The sequence below is a fragment of the Raphanus sativus genome, chromosome 9 (assembly GCF_000801105.2).
Source record: "Raphanus sativus cultivar WK10039 chromosome 9, ASM80110v3, whole genome shotgun sequence".
Taxonomy (NCBI): domain Eukaryota; kingdom Viridiplantae; phylum Streptophyta; class Magnoliopsida; order Brassicales; family Brassicaceae; genus Raphanus; species Raphanus sativus.
This window is the reverse complement of record NC_079519.1, coordinates 9,306,994-9,329,669: the sequence shown is the minus strand read 5'-3', so window position 1 is coordinate 9,329,669 and position 22,676 is coordinate 9,306,994. Positions and strand designations below refer to the sequence as shown.

Genomic DNA, 22,676 nt, shown 5'->3' with positions numbered 1-22,676 from the left:
ATTGAGTTAAAAACCCCACAATAATATATTGATACTAATAAAAATGGATGTTTATATATTTTAAAATTTTATAATCAGATACTCAACAAACGGAACGAAATACACCAATATCAAAAATCAACAAATATGAAAGCCATCAAATTTATGTTTAACATTTAATCATTCCAAACATACATCCGCGCGGACGCGCGGGTCCAAAATCTAGTTTTGGTTTAAACATTGTTGCATACCCAAATCAATATGAACCATCCTCACTTTCGTTTAAAATTTTGTGACAATAAAAAATATACGGTTAGGCAAAAATACGAATCCAAATAACTAAACCAAATCCAATCCAAAAACTAGTATAAAACTTTAATCAAAATTTGTTAGATATCAAACGGATTTAAAATTTTGGTATCTAGAGAACCGAAACCAGACATGATCCTAATCGAAATATTTTGGGTATCCGAGTATACTCGAAGCAGATTTATATACTTAAATATATTAATTATGTATAAATTTAAATATATATAAAAATAGTAAAAAATACATTGTTAAAATAGCTAAGCGATACTCAACACACCAAAAATACTTAAAATCTCCTTTGATTTTCTATTCAAAATATTTAAGTTAGACCAATTTTTATATTAAATTTAAGTATTTTGACATACATTTTTAAAAATTTATTTGTTATATGTTATTTTTATTTTCTAAATTTTGAGAAATTAAAATATATATGAACTTTCATTTATTTATTTTTTAAATGTGTTATCCGAACCTAAACCCAAATCGAACATAAAAAGATTCGAATCAAATCCGTAAAGATCCGAACTAAACAAAACCTAACCGAATAAAATGGTATGGAATCCCAATCCATAATCAAATGTAAAAAAATGTTAATGATAACAAAACATATATTGTTTATAATGTTTAAATACAACATACTTTAAAAAACTCACTCCTTGAAGAGTGCGGATTATCATCCAGTTATACACTAAGAAGGATTACAAACATAATGTGAATTGTATTTTGAAGTACATAGACAGAAGCTACGTACTTTGAAGCTTATGGGTGTAAAATAAAGGTAAACCTTTATCTTTTTTGGTGTGGATATATTATATTACTGATTAAAATATATTGGTTAATTCCTTCAAGATGATATGAACGGCATCATGTCAATATAAGCTAGGGAGTGAAGTCGCGCCTGTGTCTGTTGGAGGCTCGACCACACAACAAAGCATTTTTGGGCAAAGGATATTCATCTCTGATAGAGTTAGCCGGAGAGTGAACTCGGATGTAGAATTGTTGACCTAAGTATTGTCTTGCCCAAAACTCAGTTCTGAAGTTCCACATACCGACATTATCTAGTGCCACATATACAGCTGTCCAAGATTTTGGAAAGACCTATAATAATATACACACATTTCCAACTTTGATTAAGAACCAAGTGAATGATTCCAGTCTGGTGGTACTATTTAGGAATACCAAAAGGGTCTGCTGCTTAGATCCTCTAGTGCGAATTTCATTTGGGAGGGTACGTTCCCTGCGGGGAGTTGTATGACAAAAAAAATCCAAAAACGTATAGATATATGGAGAGAGTTTACGTCACCTGAGTAGTGGAGCGAGAAATAGCATCCTTGAGGTTATAATCTCGTCTGCTCGCCTGTGACCATTTAGACCATCTATTACCAATCCTGTTGAGAAGTCACATACGTACGTCAATGACCTTCAAGTCTTAATAGATTGCCGTAGTGTATATATGATTACATTATTGTTCTCACCCGACAACCCAGAAGTCTGGACGATCTTCTCGCGGTTTTGAAAGACAATCTCAATAAAATCTTTGTGGTGCACTCCCATCACTGCTGTTTCTAGTCTCATCCCTTCTCTTCCAGGCTTATCAGGGATGCTTCCTACTTTTTAAACACCTTTGATCTTAAAGTAATCTGCTAGCTTCAGTGGTGTATCAGCAGGAACGAATGATACACCATTTATGCCATATCGTTGCTTCCTATTCACAACGCCTGCTGAGCTTTCAAGTATTAATGTCCTGGAAATCTTGACTCGACCATAATGGGATGAGCCCTGAGCATTTTTCCTTTGCCCGGACGCAGTCAGGTTAGTCTTAATGGACCGAGCCTGTTTAATAGATAAGTCTACATCATTGTCTGGTTCTCTATTAGGGTTAGTTCTAGAGCTTTTGTTGGGGTTGGAGTACTTAAGAATTAGTATATATGTAGATACTACGTCGACGAATCTCGTGTCGACGACAACTGAATAATTTTCGGGAGGCTGGTCAATGGTGACCAGGACAGAAAGAGATTGACCGACGTGAATGTCAAGTGACGTGTACATGGATTGGATTGCTAGGTTCCCTCGACCTCAACGAGCTTCAACATATGATATAGTATTTTGAAGTTTAGGGACAGTTGAAGCCCCACGTTTGATATCCTGAATCTGTACGTTTTACCTGTTAATTAACCGATGAGAGTGATGAGATCGCGAAAATGTGCTCTTCTTTGTAACTAACGTATTAAAGTTTGGAGTTTTAAAGATGAACCTTTGTCGACAGTTATATAATTAGATGCGGAGTTTCCATCGCCATTGACCACAACACCATAACCCCTAGGTATCATGCGTCCTCCATCCAAACGTGCCTTTAATTTCTACATGGGGATTAATAGTAATACTTTTTTTAAAAAAACAAACATTATTTAATAAAAAGGTCTAGATATCAAATGTGAATCCAAAAATAAAATTAAAAACCGCCATGTTAACCCACAATAATCTTGAGCCTGCAGCAGTTGTGCTAAGCAAACATGATTAGTTAATAATTAAGATATATGTAAGCTCAAGAAAAGAGCTGTGATCACGAAGAAGAAAAGGAGACTGTGTCACACATGTGATCGATGTATGACACAATGGAAAGAATCGGTTATGGAAACTATGACGTGTCATAACGTGGTTATCAAGTAAAGAAGATTTGGAAGATTTGATTGCATCGAGATATTAGGAAATATAGTATATTCGATGAGGGCTACTTAACTAGATTGTCTAGGGCAGATCTAGGTTAAGCACTTGAAAAGCTTGAGCAAGGGGTTTGTCTTGTCAAGCAAAGAGGTGATCGAGTTCAGGTTGTTGAAGCTCGATCTACTGAGTTAAGAGATTAGAAATTGGTCCGTCTCTAGTCGTGTGTGACTGAGAGTAATTCGGATTAAACAGATATAGGTGATTGTTTAAGTGATTTCTAATATACAAGAAAGAGTGTTCTTGGATTCTCGTTGTGCTCTGTTTATTGGTTGTCCCTGAACTTTCATTTGGTATCAGAGCAGAAAACCTCTGTGGTATCAATTACTACTAACAGGTTGAGATCCTGCGGATTTCATGGACACCATGAAGGAGCTTGTCACGCTACACAAGCCTATCATGCTAGACGGAGGCAACTTTGGACACTGGAAGGCACGAATGAGACATGTGATCAGAGGGATCGACGAGGATGCCTGGACTGCCGTTGAGGATGGGTGGTCTCCACCCACTGTGATGATGGAAGATAAGACCTTGGGTCCGAAACCTAAGGATCAATGGACAGATTCTGATAAATCAACATCAAAATTCAACTCTAAAGCGTTAACTGTCATCTTCTCTGCTGTCGATTTGGAGCAATTCAAAATTATTCAAGGATGTGATTCGGTGAAAGAAGCTTGGAATACATTGATCAATCACTTTGAAGGAAAACCAAGTGTACGACGAACCAGAATTGATCACCTAGCCTCAAGGTTTGAGAACTTGCGCATGGGAGATGATGAACCTATCGATGGGTTTATCTCTAAAATCAGTGAGCTGGCTAATGAACCTTCAGTCTTGGGCAAGAAGTATGAAGAAAAGGATCTGGTTAAAAAAATCCTAAGATGTTTACCTCCTCGGTTTGAAGCATACAAGGCGGTTCTCAACATAGCCGTTGACACTGATGAGATGAAGTTCGATCAACTCTCTGGTATCCTGAAGGTTCATGACCTCGAGAAATCTGATCGACAGGAGAACACTCAGAAGAGTATTGCCTTTACTGCTAATTCTAAATATGATGACAGAGTCTCTAAAATTGAAGATAATCTGAGTTTGATGGCAAAGAATTTTAACAAGTTTATGAGACGGGTTGAAAAAGGTGGTAGCAGATCAAACAGTCGGTTTCAGAGGAATGAATCAGATCGTGGTAGTTCACAGTCATCAAGGTCAGATGCTTCAAAAAGGAAGAATGAGCTTCAGTGTCATGAATGTGAAGGATATGGACACTTTCGGAATGAATGTCCACTCACTAAGAGGAAAGAACTCAAGTGCATAGAGTGCAAGGGGTATGGTCACACTCGCAGTGAATGTCCCAATAACTTGAAGAAAGACAAGTCACTTGTGAGCTTCAGAGATACAGACTCGGATAGTGAGACTGATGATGGGGAATTACATCTGAACTTTATGGCACTCGTAGCACTTGAAGGTGTGACTTCAGCTTCTGACAAAGTGGAAGGAGTAATAGAAGAGGAAGACGACGAGCTCAATCTTGATCTGGAAACAGAGTACAAGACACTGTTTAATCAGCTTACTGAGCTTAGCCATGAAAACCTTCAGCTAATAAAGGATTGAGCAATGTTGAAAGCACAAGTAAACATCCTGGAGCTTGAGAAACCTATAACTCAACCTGCTGCTCTTTCAATCTTAAAAGAATCCGATCAAGAAGTTCTTGCATTAAAACGAGCAATGACTGAGCATGAACGATCTCATAAGGAATTTGAGGCTAAATTCAATCAGTTGAGCGAACTATTCCTTCAAGAAAAAGATAAGAGTAAGCTGTTGGAAAGCCAGTTGGCTGAAAACCTCAAAAAGGTCAAGATGCTATCAACCGGCACCAAGTCTCTAGATCATCTGCTCACTTTGGGACAATGCCACAGCACAAGCTGAGGACTTGGATTTCATGGATCTACCTCCAAGTCTGATCAAGAGGGACATCAAGTTGTGTTCGTAAAAGAAGGCTCCAAGGAGGAAAAGGTTGCTGAACCCCGTCCTCCTCAAGCTCAGCCTGCTCTCCAGAACACTGGGAAATACGAGTCTAACTCTCGTGCAAGATGTCGTGGGAATGGATGTCACTTCTGCGGAAAACGAGGACATCATGTCAGTTTCTGTTACTTTCGTAGGCACCAATATGAGCGAGCCTGGAGGTTAAACTTGTGTTTCATGGAACCCTCTATGTATGGACATGTCTGGATTGCTAAAAGAGACTTATATCCAACCTACAAAGATCGCGTCGTCAATAAGTCACACAAGGAACTTCCTGAGTCACACACCAAACCAGAGTTGAATCTGGCATGTAACTTCACAAGTATATCAGAGAAGGTCAACTTGGTGAGTCACGTTGCATACACTAGTGCAGATGGGAGTTCTCAAATCGATTCTCCTTGGTACTTTGACAGTGGATGCTCAAAACATATGACAGGAAGCTATGAACATCTTGAGAAACTTCAACCTATCAAGGGTGGGAAAGTGACTTTTGGTGATGGAGGACAAGGAAAGATACGAGGCGTAGGAGTATACTATGTTGATGGCCTCAAAGCAAACCTTATCAGCGTAAGTCAACTATGTGATGAAGGTCTAGAAGTAATCTTTAATAGCAAGGAATGTCGTGCTGTGGATCCACAAGGGAACATCGTGCTGTGTGGAATTCGATCTGGTAATAACTGCTATATGTGGAAGCCTACAAACGTGTGCTGCTTAGCGACCACATCGAAGCTTGATCTGTGGCATAAGAAGCTAGGTCACATGAACATCAATGGGCTGACCCGACTTGTTAATGCGGAAGTCGTCAGAGGAGTTCCAGACTTAGAATCTCAGACGGGTACCGTATGTGGAGCGTGCTGTCAAGGAAAACAAGTTAAGGTGCAACACAAGCGAATCCCTGAGATTAGATCCAAGCAGCTGTTGGAGCTTGTTCACATGGATCTCATGGGTCCAATAACTCCTGAGAGCGTTGCAGGGAAAAAGTACATTCTGGTCATGGTAGATGACTTCTCAAGATATACATGGGTGGACTTTCTACGAAACAAGTCTGATGCCATTGATAGTTTCAGAATTCTTGCATTACAACTGAAACAGAAAGGTGGAATCATGGAAATCAAGAGTGATCATGGTGGAGAATTTCAGAATGAACAGTTCGATAGCTTCTGCCAAAGTCAAGGAATTCGACATCAATATGCAGCACCCAGAACTCCACAGCAGAATGGTGTTGTTGAGAGAAAGAATTGTACACTACAAGAGATGGCTAGAGCAATGCTATGTGGAAACAATGTCCCACCAGGGTTTTGGGCATAGGCAGTTAGCACCGCATGCTATGTTATAAATCGGGTGTATGTCAAACCTAAGACTAAGACTACACCGTATGAGATACTGAAAGGTAAGACTCCCAACCTGAGCCACATGCATGTGTTCAGATGTTTATGTTACATCCTGAATGACAAAGATCACTTGGGAAATTTTGATGGAAAAAGTGATGTAGGAATGTTCTTAGGTTATTCAACTAACAGCTCTGCATATCGAGTCTTTAACCAGCGTACCAAATTCATTGGAGATAAGGTGAATGTGGTTTTTGATGACAGTGTAGGATTCTATCAGACCAGGGTCACACAAACAGTTGAATGTGTTACACCGAGTAGCTCTGCTCCGGAAGCAATGATCAAGGAGGAATCTGAGGGAGAGGAAGATTCTAATGATGTACGCGTTGATCTGGATCAAGGAAAAGTGCATAAAAATCATTCCTCTGCTGATGTTATTGGAGGTTTGTTTGATGAAAGAGTTACACGGAAGAAACAAATCAACTTCAAGGAGATGGTCAAGTTGGCATCGTTCATGGCTAAGATGAACAACGTGGAGTGCTACGTTTCACAGATAGAACCAAAGAATCTTCAGGAAGCCTTGGAAGATGAATACTGGACAGATTCTATGCATCAGGAGCTGGAACAGTTTGAACGATTAGATGTGTGGGAACTGGTTCCTAGGCCTGAAGGAGTCAATGTCATTGGAACTAAATGGATTCACAAGAACAAGATAGAGGAAGAAGGTAACGTGACTCGCAACAAGTCAAGACTGGTTGGACAAGGTTACACTCAGATTGAAGGAGTGGATTTCGATGAAACATTTGCTCCTGTAGCACGTCTCGAATCGATCAGGTTACTTTTTGGAATGGCATGTGGGTTCAGAATCAAACTTTATCAAATGGATGTCAAGAGTGCTTTTCTGAATGGTGTTCTACAAGAAGAAGTCTATGTGACACAACCAAAAGGGTTTGAGGATCCACACTTCCCTGACTATGTCTACAAACTCAAGAAAGCTCTCTATGGACTTAAACAAGCTCCACGAGCCTGGTATGAAAGACTGACCGACTTTCTCATCAAGGCTGGGTTTCAGAGAGGAGGAGTTGATAAGACTCTATTCATAGGAGAAAATGGAAAAGATGTTATCATTATCCAAGTGTATGTGGACGACATCATCTTTGGCAGCACATCAAAAGAAATGGTGGATGATTTTGTTCGGACAATGACAAAAGAATTTGAGATGAGCATGGTTGGGGAGCTCAGTTATTTCCTTGGCCTACAAATCAAGCAGCTTGCGGATGGAATCACTGTATCTCAAAGCACGTATGCCAAAAATCTTATCAAGAGATTTGGAATGGAAACCAGCAAAGTTGCAAACACACCCATGAGCACCACTACCAAGCTGTCTCCTGATGACGATGGCAAGCCAGTTGATGAGAAACTTTACAGAGCAATGATCGGGAGTCTCTTGTATCTCACAGCGAGTCGACCTGATCTCTGTCTGAGTGTGGGTATTTGTGCTCGTTATCAAGCATCTCCGAAGGAGTCACACATGAATGTTGTTAAGCGTATCATTAAATATGTGAAAGGAACTTTGGATTTTGGTCTTCACTATACCTTTGAAACTAATGTGAATCTTGCAGGTTTTTGTGATGCAGATTGGGCTGGGTGCTTAGATGACAGACATAGCACTTCTGGAGGTTGTTTCTTTCTTGGGAACAACATGGTCGCTTGGCACAGCAAGAAGCAGAACTGTGTCTCTCTCTCGACTGCTGAGGCTGAGTACATTGCATTGGGAAGCTGTTGCACACAATTACTTTGGATGCGACAAATGCTCGTTGATTATGGTATCATCTCTGATCCCATGCTTGTTCATTGTGATAATATGAGTGCCATAAACTTATCTAAGAATCCAGTTCAGCATTCGCGTACCAAGCATGTGGATATACGACATCACTTTGTGAGAGAGCTAGTTGAGATGAGAATTGTGATTCTAGAGCATGTATCAACCGAGAAACAGCTTGCTGATCTCTTTACCAAACCGTTGGACTACAATACCTTCCTAGGGCTTCGTAAGGCCTTGGGAATTGTTAATCTCTGAATAAGTCCTGTCAGAAGAGGAAAGTCACTGCATGTACATCGCACTGACTATATTGTTATACTACTACACCATCAAAACCTTGGGTCAACAAGTTCACTTTTGCAAGTCATCCTCCACGAGTTTATCACTTCTCTCTTAGGTTCACTGAAGAAAGACACTCATCTCGGATCAGGATGCTATCACATTTTAGTTCTGAGTATTGATCACTGTCTGGATTGAACGAGGAAACACTTGAGGAGCTGAGTGTGTAAGTAAGGAGAAGAAGTTGTGTTAAACAAAGAAAAGTCTGAGTTATTCAGTAACAAAAAGTTAAGCAAAAGGCCTTGAGTGATAGATACTCGAGTTGGAACTGGATGCTACCACATTTTAATTCTGACTACGATCACTGTCTTGACTGGGCAGAGAAGATCACAATTCTTAGAGACGACCCGATCTGGAACAGGGTGTTATCCCACTTTGTGTCTAGACTCGGATACCATCTCATTGCACTGAATTGTAGATTGTACTCTTGGGGTCAAATTTAATCAAAGTTCTTGTCGAGTAGAAGTGACAAGCACAAGATGCTTAACATGTGTTTCCAGACATTACTAATGAGTGTGAGTGTGAACTTGAGGAAGGATGATTAGCTGAAGTGAATCTCGTGTGTGACAGCTACTCGGCTGAGAAAAAGCTACTAACTTGGGTTGACTCATTGATTTCATTAAAGTTCTTTTGTAGTAGTTGACTGAGTTGGTGCAGTGTCTTCTGTGTCTTTCCTCTGGACAAAAAGGCATCATGAGCATGCCTTAAATGGTTACGTGTAAATAAAAGTTTTCTTGATACTTGCTTTGTGATTCTCAGATCTCTCTCACAGGCTCTCACATGGCTGTAAGTGGTGTCAAAATTCACTTGGTTATAACTTTTCCTGTGTTGCTTTGGTTCCTTATTTCTTTTTGGGCCTCTTTTATCTTTGGGCCTTTCTTATGTGACTGATAAAAAGTTAAGTTGTTAAGTGGTTTTAGGAGCATTGTTATTGTCGCCACTTTCAAACAGATTCCCTAGCTCGTCTCTCTCTCCTCTCACCGTCGACATGCAACCGCGAAGAAGCTCCCGTCTAAACCGAGGCTCATCTGGTGCTGGAAGCTCGTCTCAGCCTCCCTCCTCGCAGCCGCAGTCTTCCCCATCTGCGCGGAAGCGAGTCCGTCGGCGTCCATCTCGCGATGTCTCACCGGAGCTTGTTGAGCCGGAGAACGAGTCGCTCTCGGAGACAGACTCCGACAATGGTATTGTGAATCCTATGGGTGAAGCTGAGGCCTTTGCGAATCAAGCTAAGGAGGCGCGATATCATGAAAATCGCCTCATGTATCGGACCAAGCTCGATCTGTACCCTGAGCTAATGCAACCACACAAGACGCCTCTTACTCCCCGATTCATCTCTATGGCGGCTACTGAGCGATTCCAAGGGCTCAAGAATCGGAAGTTCATCGATCAACATCGGATTTCTCTTACCGATGAGAATCTTGCCGATGTTAGGAGCATTGTGGAGAATGCATGACTACTCCATACTCTCACTGATGTGGATGCGTATCAGCCCTCTGTGGTAAGAGAATTCATAGCCAATCTCTTGGAAGCTTCGGAACTCGATGTTGGTGTGGCAGTGTACCTTAGGGCATCGATGATAGATTTCTCGCCAAGTCTGATTAATGCCATCTACTGTATTCCTGGTTTTGAAGATGATCCTAACTGGTTGGATGAGAGTATTGATGAGGTGTGTGGATTCCTCACTGATGGTCAGATAAATCGATGGGAAAACATGAGCTCCAAGTTTCTCTCTCCGACGAATCAAGTGCTGTACAAGCTGGTTTGCACTAACTGGATTCCGACTATGAACTACACCAACATGAATCAAACTCGTTTAAAGTTTGTGTATATGCTTCATCACAATGAAGATGGGTTCAACTTTGGGAAGTTGGTGTATGATCAGATCATGCAAATGGCGGAAAACACTAAGAAGAAGAAGTCTCGGCGCATTATGTTTCTGACACTGATCCAACAAGTCATCAACTTTCAGAGGATAGTTCCGATTGACTATCCAACTGATGAGTTCACTGGATTTCCCAAGCTTGTGGTCAAAGACATTAAAGCTGGATGTGGCACTGGAGCAGACACACGATCTGCATCTCTGGAGGAAGATATTGAGCGTACTATTGCTAGCCTCAAAGGAATTTACATACGCCTGAGGAGTAAGAGTATCTTGTTTGTGTTCTGTTTTTGCTTACTAAACTAATGCTCTTTGTTTTTATCTGAATGTGCATCTACGCAGGGGGAGAATATGTTGTTCCTCAACCTCTTCCTCCGACCATGAATCAGGATGACGAGGTAGCTGGAGATACTGAAGAACTCAGTCAAGCGGGTGACACCGAAGAGCTTAGCCGAAGCATATCTTTCTAAGTCTTTCTAAGTCGTTTGTGTGATGATGTGCCTTATGTTAGTGAGATTAAGGCTCTTGTGTTAAAAATAAGATGGTTGTAGTAAGACTAAGGATTCAGAATGCTTGAACTAATGTTGTGCTTTTGTGTTGAAGACTTTGATGAATTATCTATGCTATTGTGCTTGTTGATGTGGTCACAAAAGTGCATCTGTGAATGTCTTCTAGATATCTCCTGTCTGGTAGTTCAAGTGTGTGTGTGTGCAGGTTGCATAGGATGTCACATTAAGATAAAAAGGGGGAGAATGTAAGCTCAAGAAAAGAGCTGTGATCATGAAGAAGAAATGGAGACTGTGTCACACATGTGATCGATGTGTGACACAATGGAAAGAGTCGGTTATGGAAACTATGACGTGCCATAACGTGGTTATCAAGTAAAGAAGATTTGGAAGATTTGATTGCATCGAGATATTAGGAAATATAGTATATTCGATGAGGACTACTTAACTAGATTGTCTAGGGCAGATCTAGGTTAAGCACGCTAATTGAAAAGCTTGAGCAAGGGTTTGTCTTGTCAAGCAAAGAGGTGATCGAGTTCAGGTTGTTGAAGCTCGATCTACTGAGTTAAGAGATTAGAAATTGGTCCGTCTCTAGTCGTGTGTGACTGAGAGTAATTCGGATTAAACAGATCTAGGTGATTGTTTAAGTGATTTCTAATATAAAAGAAAGAGTGTTCTTGGATTCTCGTTGTGCTCTGTTTATTGGTTGTCCCTGAACTTTCAATATAAACATTGTGGTCATTCCCATCGTAAAAATCCCCAATGAGGAGGGTGTAGTCTCCCGCGGGTTGCGGGAAAGGGACGGGAATGCCAGGGCGACTGAGGATGCGGATGGCACCATAACCACCGGCGGCTTTTTGAACGGCCAGCGAAGGGAAGTAGAAGAAACTTCCGACCTGGTCTCCGACATGGAAGGCATAAGTGTAATTCTTTCCGGGTGGGATTGGACAAGTCGTCTCATACACTCCATCTTGGTAAGAGTTTCCCTTTAGATGCAAGCCGTTCCTCCATTTATCAAAAAAAAAAGTTTGTGTTTATCATATTTATGATATTTTTTATGATATTGTAATTAGGATGAAACATTAACGTGTAGTATTTACCCGAGAAATTAAAAAGACAAACGGCATATGTGCATGCAAATGGCCTTCTTCTAACATTACTTATATACATGCATATGTGTTAACATTGTTTTGCTTTTTAAATGAATGTAGAAATATTTCATATGGATTGGGTTCAAATTAAAAAAGAACAAGAGAATTGGGTTAAAATGATGTTTTACGAAATGGTTAACCTAAAGAGGTAAAGAAATAGATTACCAAGACAAGAGAAAAGGCTCGTCCAGATCATTGCGAACATTGATGATCAAATTATCATTGGTGACTAAGAGAAGCTCCGGTCCAAGAAATTTTCCGTTTATTAGAATTACCTGCATGTCCATTTGCATGTGTAATTTGAAAGTGGAAGCACTGCGATGAGCGATGGAGAATATACTTCAACATTCTACTTGTCAGAACTTTGAAACGGACTGTAAGGAATTGATTGCTATGATCAAGGAACCTCATGCTTGGCCAAGTTTTGCCACAGAACTAAAGAGGATAGAGACACTGCTCATATGCTTCCCCGACTTCAAAATTTCTTATGTTCCTAGAGCGCGTAATCAGATTTCAGACCTTTTAGCTAAGACAGCTAGATCCTTCCATAGGAAGTTACTTTTTATTGGTTGTTATATTCCGGTCTGGTTACCCAAACCACCTCAAGTTTGAGTAATAGAATAGCCATTTGTCGTCAAAAAAGAAAAGAAAATAGAAGTAGCCATTTGTTGATAATGTACCCTTTATGGAGGAATGTTTTCAAACATAGTGACCTTTCCGTAAGTGACCTTAAAGTCGAAGAAGCGGTAGGGCTCTTCAGCTTGAACAAAAGAAATGATGGTCATCGTCATCATCATCCAAACACCGCCGTCAGGCCACCACGCCATAGTCGCTCTCGTAGCTGCCTTAGATCCTGATGAAACTTTGGTAGCGAGAAAGGACAAGAAGCAAACATTGGAAGAAAAAGCATGAAGTTTGTAATAACCCAAATATAGGACTTGGTGACGTATTGAAAGTCTGAAATCTTTCCATTATGCTAATTCCTTACGTAATTCATTCCACTAGCTTATTCTCGTGCTATGAATGGTGTTTTTTGTAAACTAGAAAACAAAGAAACTGAATAAGGTATACAAACCTGTCTTTCGTTAGATCTGCTTCAGCTTCCTTCAAAAGTGCTTATACCATTGTAGAAGACGATAGAGATTCTCCTTCAAGCGAAGAAGCAGAGCCTGAAGATCTTAACAAAGGTTACAGCAGTTCGGTATGAACAATTCCTACATTGCATAAGTCTTTTAGATCTGAAAACTCTGCGTATCCAAATCCAGATTTGGAAAATTTGCACATCCAAAAACGTTCATGGCTTAAAAACAGAGAAATTAGTGGAAGATTAGATAGATATATTTTTATAGAACACACAACGTACATATCCAAGTGGAAGATGAGAACCATCTGATTAAAAACCTGCAAAAAGAGATAGATTAGTGAGAAAGACATGAGACAAAAATGAAAAATTCATATAAAGTTTGGTGTTTTCAAGTCAAAGAGATTATAGTGGGTTTGGAAAGTTTTAGTTTGGGAAAAAATGTAAGAACTTTATCCAACAGGAAGTTATCAAATGAAAAAAAAAAGCAGACATAAAAACTTACCAAAACACTCAGATATGTTATGAGGGAGAGACAAGGGAAAAGACTCCATCAGATGACTTCGAGGAAGTCCAGACGACTAACAGATAACTCGTCCAGAAGTCTTCCAGATCTGAAACAAGATAAATTATTGAGAAAGACATGAGACAAAAAACAATAAATTGATATAAAGTTTGGTGTTTATAAGTTCAAAGAGATTAGAGAGAGGTTGGAGAGTTTTAGAATGATGAACATTACATTTTTGTTGCAGACATTTGAGAGGAGGAGAGAGAATGTGTAAATTTTTTTCTTTATATAGGGAGATCAAAAAAATCAAATTAGGTTAAATATTTCGATTCAAACGACTTCTTAGACGACTAACTTGTAAGTCGCCCAGAAGACTTTAATATATTTAACGGGAAAGTAAAATATTTGTAGCGGGAAAGTAAAATAGAAGACTTCCTAGACGACTTCCCAGAAGACTTGTAAGTTGTCTGGTTTAAATTATTTAAGCGGAATTTTTTAAAAAAAAAATGTTTAGGCGGGAATATTAGGACGACTTACATTTAAGTCGTATGGTTTAAATTATTCATCAGACGACTTACAAGTAAGTCGTCTGGACCGTAAACATAACTCCTAAACGAAATTAACTAACTAAACACTTCATAAAATCAAATTAAATTTTAATTTTTCAAAATAAATATTTTAGATTTTCAGTTTTCGTTAAGTAAACAGTTATTAATAAATTTTCCAAAATAAATATTTTAGATTTTCAGTTTTAGTTAAGTAAACAGTTATTATTATGTAAAAATTTTATTTTTCTTTTTCTCTGAATAAAATAATATTTAAGCGGGAAAAAAAAATTTTAAAAATTTTAGGCGAAAATATTTAGACCTGGTTTAAATTATTCACCAGACGGCTTACAAGTTAGTCGTCTAGACCCTAAACATAACCCCTAAACTTAATTAACTAACTAAACATTTCATAAAATCAAATTAAACTTAAAAAGTGTTTACTATACACAGAAATAAATACACATAGGTAAAAATTTAATTTTTCAAAAAAACATTCAAGCTTTCCAAAATCTAACCCAAAGAATACATACAATACTACAACATATGTTGTCAAACCCTAAAATCAAAGAATATCATGATTAACTACTTTCACTCATCTATGCTGAAAACTTAGTATGTTAATTTCAAAGTATAGATTGCACAATAACTTTATTCTTGAAAGGTAAAAGTAATTAAGAGGCTTGCATTGTCTCATGAAACAATGTTCCATATGCCACAATGATGTTGGTGAACATATGGGCCATAAACAGAGATCTATATATATATATATATATATATATATATATATATATGGAAAGAGCCACATAATTCAAACCAAAAAGTTGGAGGAAAATTAGGCATGGGCATTTAGGTCGCCGGATCGGGTTCGGGTCGGATCCTTTCGGGTTTGGGTCTCTCTGGTCTAGGAGTTTTGGACCTGAAAGTGTAATTTCAAATTCTCGGTTCCGGGTCGGTTCAGATCGTACCGGGTCCGGGTCGGGTCTTAGATAGTTGGATCCAGTAGGGTAACTAGAATTTATTGGTTCGGATTTAGTTTGGTTCCGGATCGGGTTCAACCTAAAAATACCTATGAGAGATACAACGATAATTTAAATATCCAAAATATTTAAATATCTGAAAATAAAAAATATTTTATTCTAAAAATACAAAAAAAAATCTGAAAATATTTAAGTATCCAAAAATACTTGAAATTTTATTCAAAATTTGTGTTATTATTATATTAAAATGTGAAATATATTAAACTATGAGAAATACAACGATAATTTGTTGTCTCCTAATGGTCGACCCCTTGCTCTCTAGGCAAATAACCCATCATCGACTCACACTCGATGCATTTTATTTAATTTGCATTATTAATTCGAGTACTCATTGGGTTTCGGGTTTGGTTCGGGTCGGGTCTAAGGGTCCTCTGCAACAAAACCCGATAGGGTAATTTGATCGGGTCGGTTCCTACCCGAACCGGGTTTTTTTGGGTTCGGGTAAAATGCTCAGGTCTAAGGAAAATGGTGCGGATTAAAGAGCTAATTCTGTTTAGAATAGGTTGTCATTGGTCTCGTTTAGCGCAATCGTTAGTGAATCTGTCTCTGTGATCGTTGGTTCAATGTTTAGAATCAAAAAGAAATCGAAAGGAAAATGTTGAAATAAATAAAAGAAAAAAGCATGATGCACATAGTAATATTGATGCATGTCATGTGTTGTTTGTGCGATTTCTACGATCCACTCGTCGTCTTTCATCTGTTCTTGAGAAAAATCTGTTCGACCAGAAGATTGTCAATAGCCAAAAAAGTAAATACATAGCTGTCGAGCCTAGTCCCAAGAGTGATGTGTCTTGCAGGGATCCGGATAGGATTCATCAGGACAGACATGGCCTGGTTGGATCAATCTCAGTTGCTTCTGGTTTTAGTTAACTCCGAGAGACTGCTGATGGGAGATGGGGATGGCCAGCCCGTAATTGACGATCAAGAGGTCGCCATGATTGGAAAGGGAGGTTCAGATAATTATGAGGGCGTTCCTGCATAAGATCGGAAGGTCCTTATAGAGGACGAGCCCCTACAACTGATTCACTACTTCCCGGGTGTGCTCTTCGAGCGGATGTTGACTTTTCATCCAAAATTTATACGACCCTCTGTCATGAAAGGTGAGAATTGGGAGAACATCATGCCCACTTGGTCGACAGTTAGAAGCGTGAAGAAGCTGTTGAGAAAATGTAGTATCATAACTTTAGAGTGAAACAGAAAATTATAGGTAAGGAAGAGAGAGGGACTCTCATGTGTGAAGAAAATTCAAACAAGTTATGGCCTTTCCATGAATATGTTAATTGATCAGGACGTGCAAGAATTTTTACACATGACCAAAAAGCAAAGTGATCCTCTTTGCAAATCAAAACTATGACCCTATTAGCCAATTCCAACTCAAAAGTTACCATATCTCCCAATTTTCTCATGCTATAAATATATAAATTTGAGATATATAATAATGGGGCACATGCGACACATCAGGGTTCTTTGTTTGGCAGACGCAGCTTCTTGCAGCTGCAGCAATATTTTTGTTCGTTTGGCAGACGCAGCTACCTGCGTCCGAACGCTGCGGCAAACGCTGCGTCTAGCGTTGATCATTTTTGAACTCTGATAAAATTAGAGTTAACGAACGTGACGCAGCCGCAAGAAGCTGTGTCTGCCAAACGAACAACACTATTATCTACTCCACGTGCGTACGGCCCTATAATATATATGTAATGGTTTTGCAAAAAACTAGATTTTATATATCAGTTTTAAAAATATTTGTTGTAATATAAATTTAGATTTAATAATTGGTTAAAGACTTTATAAAATGTGTTTTTAATTCACCTTCAATCTCTTAAAGTCTTTCCACAGTATTGAAATGCTTAAGGATGGGCAAAAACCTTGTTTCGGAAAACAAAACTCAATCCAATCTAAAAATAGTGCTAATCCAAGCCTAAACTACTTAAATACCAAAAATATATCTGAATCAGAGTTTATATTTAATTATATTAATTATTTTAGACCTAATATCCAAAATATTTAAAATATAAAAAGTTAAAAAGTCCAAAGTACCTAAAATATATACAGATACCCAAAAGTAAATATCTAAAATAGCTAAAAATACTAAAACACTAAAAATCCTAAAATGCACAAAGTACCAACTAATTCTTCATCCAAATATTCATACTACCCGAATATTATGTTAACTTTAGATATTTACACATTCGTTATTCAAATTTATATGTAATATAATATTTTATTTTATGAATTAGAAAATTTCAAACAATATTTAGATTTTTTTTTGAAAATAAATAAATGAATATCCAAACTAAAACCCAAACCGTATCTGAAAAATCTAAACTGAATCCAAACCAAAATTATAAATACCCGTATGAAACTTAAATTTCAAACTTTCAAATCCGAGATCTAAATGGATAGGAATCAATTTGTAGATTCTTTTAATATTATAAATAATTTGGATTTGGTTCCTGTCCTTTAGCCAATTATATATATATATATATATATATATATATATATATATATATATATATATATATATATGTCATAATTTAACATCAGATAATCGAAACTATAAATGATAAATATAGGTAAGCCCATATGAGAAGTAGGTTAAATGGACAAAGCCGGGTTTTTTTCCTTAAAGGAAGTGGATCGGACTGGTTGGTCAATGGCCGGCTCAGATAAATTAAAATTCTAGATCCATATTAATGTGGAGAAAATTGTCAATATTCAGATAAAAATCTCTACGGACAATCCATTTATACGTGAATAGTCTTATTTAGACATAGACAGCATATTTTTGACACCTTTAGTTAATTATTTTAACCCGTAAACAATTCAGTTGATCATTGTCCTATTTTAGTTGGTCATATTTGGTTATGGTTTTATTTGAGTTAGACCGTCCAGAAAAACAATTTTCTATCTGAACAAATCCATTTGGCATTGGAATACTGCATTGTAGCATGATACAATGTTCCCTTTGCCACAGTGATGTTGGATATGGGCCATAAACAGAGACCCATATATATGGGAAGAGCCAGAAAATTCAAACCAGAAAAAGTTCGAGAAATTGGTGCATATCAAGAGTTCATTACATTTAGAACAGGACGATGAGGTTGTTCTTGGTCTGGTTTAGCGCTACTGTTAGTGAATCTGTCTCTGTGATGGTTGGTTCAATATTTAGAATGGGGAAGGAATGTAAAGGAAAATGTTGACATGAAAAAAATAAGCATGATGCACTTCATAATATTTGATGAGTGCCATGTGTAATGCTCGTCCCATTGTAATGTAAAATAGTTTTATCGTACATAAAAGTTAATATAAACATACATGGCACATGCCATAAGGGTCGCTCAAAGGGTGACAGAATAACTGAATGTAAGTAAAAACCAAAAATATAAATAAACACATTAACTCAAATCTAATAAAATTTGAGAGATTAACATGGGAAGTGGCAGACACATTGGGCCCATGGGAATTTAAAATCGCAAGTACCAAATATTGCTTTCTCTATTTCGACGCAATTCTTCTGGCATTTAGCATTACTGTTACAAAATGTTCTCCCTGCCTTAGGTTCTTTCCTGCATGACTTCTGCCCTACCACCATAGTTGGTTCTTCTTCATATAAATCAGGGTTGATTATCAAATAATCTGAAATTTAATAAATAGCTTAATTTGCCATGTATATGATAAGGTCAATACTTACCAAAAGCAGAAAAGAAAATAAGAACAATGAAGAGGAGGATGATGATGGAAGCAAACTTAGCCATGCTATATTTTACTTTTTACTTTTTCTTTATTTTAATTAAGGGAAGTATGTGTATTATATAAGGAATTGAGCGTAAGATAAATTTCTATTTATAATGACACGGCGACTAGTTTAGTCTCTTACTTTTCATCCTACAATAAAGTTTAACCACAAGAATTGAAACGCATATCTAAGATTTAGGTAATAAAAGGTAATTCTTAAATTGCAAGTGGGTAATAATAGACGAAAAAGGCTAACCAATAGATTTAAAAAAAATTATGACTGGACACTACCTCCTAAACAATTCTTTCCCCGCAGCTGCTAAAACTCAAACCTGGCACCTATATCCTTAAGAGAAATGATTTTATCAGTATAGCTACTAGCTCTGAGTATCCTACTTTATTTTATTTTATTTTTATTTTTAACACCAGGTATCCTACTTTATTGTTGGCAAATGTTTCACTAACAACAGCGTAGTTTTAGCTATTGGCCAATGTTTCTTATCTCGAAAATTACAAGTACAACAATCACTACAAAATATATTGACATAAGTAGCACACTGAAAACATTACCCTATGATTTTCAGAGCATTTCCATGAACGCTATGTGAGCTGTATCTATAATAGATCCTCCTTCTATTGTAGCATCTTTTTAATGCAATGACAAATAGACATTGTACCATTAATCTTCAGCTATATGTTCTTGTTTTATAGCATATGTGATATGATGTTCATGATTTTTTTCAATGTTGTAAAACATTTTATAATAACAACTTGCTCTCCTTACCAAAGTTTTTTAGTGTATTTAGCTGTATACCCAAAATTTCTATGTCACACTGTTTGGTAAATGTGTTTTGACTCTACTATCTCTAATGCTATTATGCTTCGAAAACATTAATAATCTTTTGTATTTCTTTGATAGAGTTGCCAATATTTTATTTCGACAACATATCTTGAACGAAATCCTTTTCCAATTCCCGTGTCAAAGATATTAAAATGCTTCTTAAAATGTTGTATCAATATGAGGCTACCAACATTGTTGTTTATTAAGATGAGAAGAAGGCCATTGGAGTTTATTATTGCATATGAGAGATCCAAATATAAGAAAAGCTATTGAAGTCAATTATTTCATTGATTTGTTAATGTGTAAACACATTGTTAGCACATAAGTTACATCTTGGGAAACATTATTACTGATTTTACAAAAAAAAATTCACAACCAAAATGAGTACACATGCAAATTACAAAACAACAAAACTATTATAGTTCATTCATCTACAAAGATAAGCTTGGACTCCGCTTGATATGGAAGAAGACTTCGTCAAAAAACTTCTAGGACTTCCTGGAAGTCCAGACGACTTGACTTCCTGGAAGTCCAGACGACTTGACTTCCTGGAAGTCCAGACGACTTACAGGAAGTCCAGACGACTTACTTCCTGGAAGTCGTCTGGACTTCCTGGAAGTCGTCTAGCGCATTATATTTTAGACGACTAACATGTAAGTCGTCCCATGTCATTCATTTGTCCACTGCAATTAGTTCGTCTCATCATGATTCTTGTTTCTATAACAATTAAAGGAGGAGGAGGAGAACACTAGAGGAAAAGGACGTAAAAGACAAGCTACTAGTAAGAGAGGCAGAGGTAGAGGTACCGGGACATCAAAACGTGGTAGATAAAACGAAAGCTCTTCTTCACTTCATAGGCTACTCAGTAGCAAAGACGAAGACAAGGACGAAGATGATGAAGATATTGAAAAGAAGCTAAACAGATCTCAGCCTCAGGTATGTTAATCACATACTATTTTTTCCATTTTCTTTGCTGTTTCGGGCTCGTTAGTGAGTTCAAGTTCCTGTTTACCATATGATATTTGCTCACTTAGTTGTATGATTTGTAAACGTAGGTTACAAGGAACTATGGAGCTCTAAGAAGATAAAATGGCAAGTTCTCGGACGTCCCAGCTCACAACGAAGCTTTATATTTTTTTTTCTTTTGTAGCGAATTCTCACGCCAAGAAAAGAGCAACCAAATACTAATGAGTCTTTGTGAAATGTGTAGTAAGAATTTTGTAGTGTACTTTTTTTTATCGTGCTCTTTTGAGTTTTGTTATTGATCAATGCATGATCAATGAGGAAATATATTTGATATCAGATATCTTTGCTTAGCATTGTTTATGTCAGTAATATGTAAAATGCGATTAAGTACCAGAATTAAACATAGTAAACATCAAGCAGGGATAGCCCAGTTGGGAGTAATATGTAAAATGCGATCAAGTACCATAATTAAACATAATAAACAACAAGCGGGGATAGCTCAGTTGGGAGACCGTCAGACTGAAGATCTGAATGTTGTGTGTTCGATCAACGCTCACCGCAAATTATTATTTTTGTTTAAATTAATCTGACTCGTGATTTATGAGAAAATAAATTATAAATGATTTTTTGGTTAAAATTGTATATCGATAAATTTGTATTATATCGAGAAAGTTGTATTATATAGAGAAAGTAAATGAATTTTTGGTTAAAATTATAAATTTTATAAACTGCATTATTAAATTATAAAGTTGTATTATATGGAGAAAGTAAATGATTTTTTTTTTAAATTATAAATTTATTAATTAGTTTATTTGAAATTTTGTATATACATTTTTGTGTTACAACATCATATTATATTTTGTGTACATTTTGTAATAGTTAGCGAGACATAAGATTTACTTGGTAGTTTGAGCTAATTTAATAGATTTATAGGGTTTTTAATAGTTTTAATAGTGTTTTTATATGTGACTCAGTTTGCAGGCGAACGGTAAATCTAGGGGTGAGCAAAAAAACTGAAACCAAAGAACCGAACCAAATATATCTGAAAAAACTGAACCAAATTTTATAATTACCCAATTGGGTACTAAATTTTTAAACCCAAAGAACCGCAACTGAATCCATACCGAACCGAGAACTGAATAATACCCTAGAACCGGATGAAAAACCTTCATACACTTACCTTACAAATTGTAACATGTACTTATTGGATGCTTGATAGTTTTCTTTGTTGGATTGGTGTTTTTCCAGTCTTATCTTTATCTCATTTTCTCTTATTATCTACTTTCTATTTTAAGTTCAACTAATAATTGAAGTTAGTCTTTTAGATATTTTATTTTCAACAGTTTGGTGTTTAATTGTTTAAAAACCTTGTGTTTTGTATGTTTTATTTTTACAGTTTAGATTTTGGTTTCTGAACGAGGAAATTGTTTGATTGTTATTTTGATATTGGTTTTGATTTATTTTTTTGCAAGTACATCAGATCAATTTGGGAAAATATAGTTACAAAGCAACCATTTAGAACCGAACACGATTGAAACCGTTTTTCCGGTTCTAATATGGTTACAAACTTCAAAAAAACCGAAAGAACCGAGAACCGAAAGAACCAACCCAATCCGACCCGAAATTTTCATGGTTTTTAATGGTTACCAAATTTCAAGAACCTAGAACCGAAAAAACCGAGAACCGAAAGAACTGACCCGAACCAAGCCAAAGAACCGTGTATAATCCGTTCTGGAATTAGTTAAAACCTGATATTAATAACCTCATAAAACTTGGTAAAAACCCTAAAACCTATCATGTTGATTTACCTTAGTTCCTCGTTATCAATCACCTTTTGTCAAATTTGATTTTTTATTGGTTTTGTGAGAATGTCAGCTAGGATCAGACAATGATCCAATCGCTATAAC

The 22,676-nt window shown here is 37.0% G+C and overlaps 1 pseudogene; it reads right to left on the bottom strand.

The window, feature by feature from the left end:
* Nucleotides 1-676: 676 nt before the first annotated feature.
* On the bottom strand, nucleotides 677-12,880 carry LOC108852808 (L-ascorbate oxidase homolog; annotated as a pseudogene).
* Between the last annotated feature and the right edge of the window lie 9,796 nt (nucleotides 12,881-22,676).